Consider the following 3,306-nt stretch of genomic DNA (forward strand, 5'->3'; position numbering starts at 1 on the left):
AGGTTGTTGAAGAAATAATAAACAAAGGTGGAAAAGTGGTGGCCAACTATGATTCAGTGAAAACAGGAGAGAAGATTGTAAAGACAGCACTGGATGCTTTTAGAGTAGATGTTGTGGTCAACAGTGCTGGAATTCTGAGGGACCATTCTTTTGCTAGGATAAGTGATGAAGACTGAGATATCATCCACAGAGTTCAATTGTGGGGCTCATTCCAAGTGACCCTGGGAAGTGTGGGATCACATGAAGACGCAGAAATATGGAAGGATCATTATCACTTCATCAGCTTCAGGAATATATGGCAGCTTTGGCCAGGCAAATTATAGTGCTGCAAAGTTGGGTCTTCTGGTCCTTGCAAATTCTATTGCAGTTGAAGGCAGGAAAAGCAACATTCACTGTAAAACTACTTCTCCTAATGCTGAATCAGGGTGGACTCAATTATGCCTGAAGATTTTGTGGAAGCCCCAAAGCCAGATTATGTAGCATCGCTGGTCCTATTCTGGGACCAGACCCTTGTAGTGGTTGTAAGACAAAATCAGCCAGTGACTCCTGAAGCAGTGAAGGCTAACTGGAAGAAGACATGTGACTTCGAGAATGCCAGCAAGCCTTGGAGTATCCAAAAATCAACTGGCAGTGTCATTGTAGTTCTAAGTAAAATAGATTCAGAAGGAGGAGTTTCAACAAATCATATCTGCCATGCAACATCTACAGGAACATCAGGATTTGCTGGAGCTATTGGCCATACACTCCCTCCATTTTCTTCTGCTTATACAGAACTGGAAGCTATTATGTATGCCCTGGGAGTGGGAGCATCAATCAAGGATCCAAAAGATTTTAAATTTGTTCATGGAGGAAGCTCTGAGTTCTTCTGTTTGCCTGCCTTTGGAGTTATCATAAGTCAGAAATCTATAATGGGTGGAGAATTAGCAGAAGTTCCTGGACTTTCAAGGAACTTTGCAAAGGTTCTTTATGGGGAGCAATACATGCAGTTATAGAAACCACTTCCTAGAGCAGGAAAATGAAAATGTGAAACAGTTGTTGCTGATGTCCTAGATAAAGGATCTGGTGTAGTAATTCTTATGGATGTCTATTCTTATTCTGAGAAGGAATTTATGTACTATGATCAGTTCTCTCTCTTTCTCGTTGGCTCTGGAGGCTTTGGTGGAAATTGGACCTGAAAGTCAAGGTAACTGTGGCCATACCTAATAGACCACCTGACGCTGTACTTACAGATACCACCACTCTTAATCAGGCTGCTTTGTACTGCCTCAGCAGAGACTGGAATCTGTTACACGTTGATCCTAACTTTGCTAGCCTAGCATGTTTTGACATGTGTACATGGATTATATACATTTAGACTTTTTGCCAGGCATGTTTTATAATGTGTCAAAGATTCAAGATGATTAAGACTTGTTTTGCAAAACCAGTATATCCAGGGCAAACTCTACAAACTGAGATGTGGAAGGAAGGAAACAGAATTAACTTACAAACCAAGGTCCAAGGAACTAGAGACACTGTCATTTCAAATGCATATGTGACTCTTATGCCAACATCTGATATTTCAGCTAAGACACCCTCTGAAGGCGAGGAACTTCAGAATACTCTTGTATTTGAGGAAAAAGTTCACGGCCTTAAGGATGTTGGGTGTGAGATGGCAAAGAAAGTAAAATGCTGTATTTGAGTGACATATTAATAAAAGTGGAAATATTGCAGCTAAGTGACCTGAAAAGTGGTTCTGGAAAAGTGTATCAAGAACCTGGAAAAGGTTTTGCTGATGCAATCATCATACTTTCAGATGGAGATTTCATGGAGGTAGTTCTAGGCAAGCTTGAACCTCAGAAGGCATCTGTTACTGGCAGACTGAAGGCCAGAGGGAACATTGTGCTGAGCCAGAAACTTCAGATGATTCTTAAAGACTATACCAGGTTCTGGCTGGGTGCGGGTGGCTCATGCCTGTAATCCCAGCACTTTGGGAGGTCGAGGTAGGTGGATCACGAGGTCAGGAGTTCGAGACCAGCCTGACCAACATGGTGAAACCCCGTCTCCACTAAAAATACAAACATTAGCTGGACATGGGGGCGGATGCCTGTAATCCCAGCTACTCAGGAGGCTGAGGCAGGAGAATTGCTTGAACCCGGGAGGCGGAGGTTGCGGTGAGCTGAGATTGCACCACTGCACTCCACTCTGGGTGACAGAGTGAGACTCAGTCTCAAAAAAAGAAAAAAAAAAGACTACACCAAGTTCTGAAGGGCACACTATATTATTAATAAAAATAGAATAATTACTCTCTTCACCCAAATATGCTTGATTCTTCTGCAGAAGTGATCAGAACTAAGATGCAGAGGAAGTTACTTACCATTTTCAGATGTCGATAACTTTTCAGATTTTTTTTTTTTTTTTTTTTTTTTTTTTTTGAGACAGAATTTCGCTCTTGTTGCCTAGGCTAGAGTGCAATGGCACAATCTGGGCTCACTACAACCTCCACCTCCTGGGTTCAAGCGATTCTCCTGCCTCAGCCTCCTGAGTAGCAGGGATTATAGGCATGCACCACCACACCCAGCTAATTTTCATATTTTTAGTAGAGATGTGGTTTCTCCATGTTGATCAGGCTGGTCTTGAACTCCCAACCTCAGGGTGATCCACCTGCCTTGGCCTTCCAAAGTGTTGGGATTACAGGCGTCAGCCACTGTGCCCAGCCCAGATTTTTATTTTCTACTATTTTTTTAATGTATCATTATTTTTGCAAGGAACTATATATAAGCTAGCATATAGTTATCCTTCTGTTCTTAGATCTGCATCTTCATAATAAAAAATTTTCACTCATCTAGATTCTTTAGAATTTGTGATAGCATTTATAAAAGTTAAAAGGAAAATTAAATGAATAAAGGCCACTTTGATACCTTTAAAAAATAAAAAATACCTAGTTGGAAATCATGAAATATGTAATGCAGGAATATTGTACATTAAATGAGCGGTTAAAATATGAAGTCTTGTTTAGATTCCAGAGGTAAGAAAAACTTCTCTAAGACAGTGACTTCTATGCTGATGAATGAAGGATAAGGAATAGAGGTTAAATAGGTATAGGAGAAGGAAAGAGCATTCTAGACAAAAGGAACAGTGTATCAAAGAGCCCAGAGGTAAGAAAAATAACTAAAAAGGCCAAATGTAGGCCGGATGCGGTGGCTCACGCGTGTAATCCGCGCACTTTGGGAGGCCGAGGTGGGTGGATCACCTGAGGTCAGGAGTTCGAGACCAGCCTGGCTAACATAGTGAAACCCCGTTTCTATTAAAAATACAAAAAAATTAGTC

At 41.2% G+C, this 3,306-nt stretch overlaps 1 pseudogene; it reads left to right on the forward strand.

The window, feature by feature from the left end:
- LOC117078882 lies at nt 1-2,009 on the forward strand (annotated as a pseudogene).
- Nucleotides 2,010-3,306: the final 1,297 nt, after the last annotated feature.

Source organism: Trachypithecus francoisi, unplaced genomic scaffold, assembly GCF_009764315.1.
Source record: "Trachypithecus francoisi isolate TF-2019V2 unplaced genomic scaffold, Tfra_2.0 Lachesis_group7, whole genome shotgun sequence".
NCBI lineage: Eukaryota > Metazoa > Chordata > Mammalia > Primates > Cercopithecidae > Trachypithecus > Trachypithecus francoisi.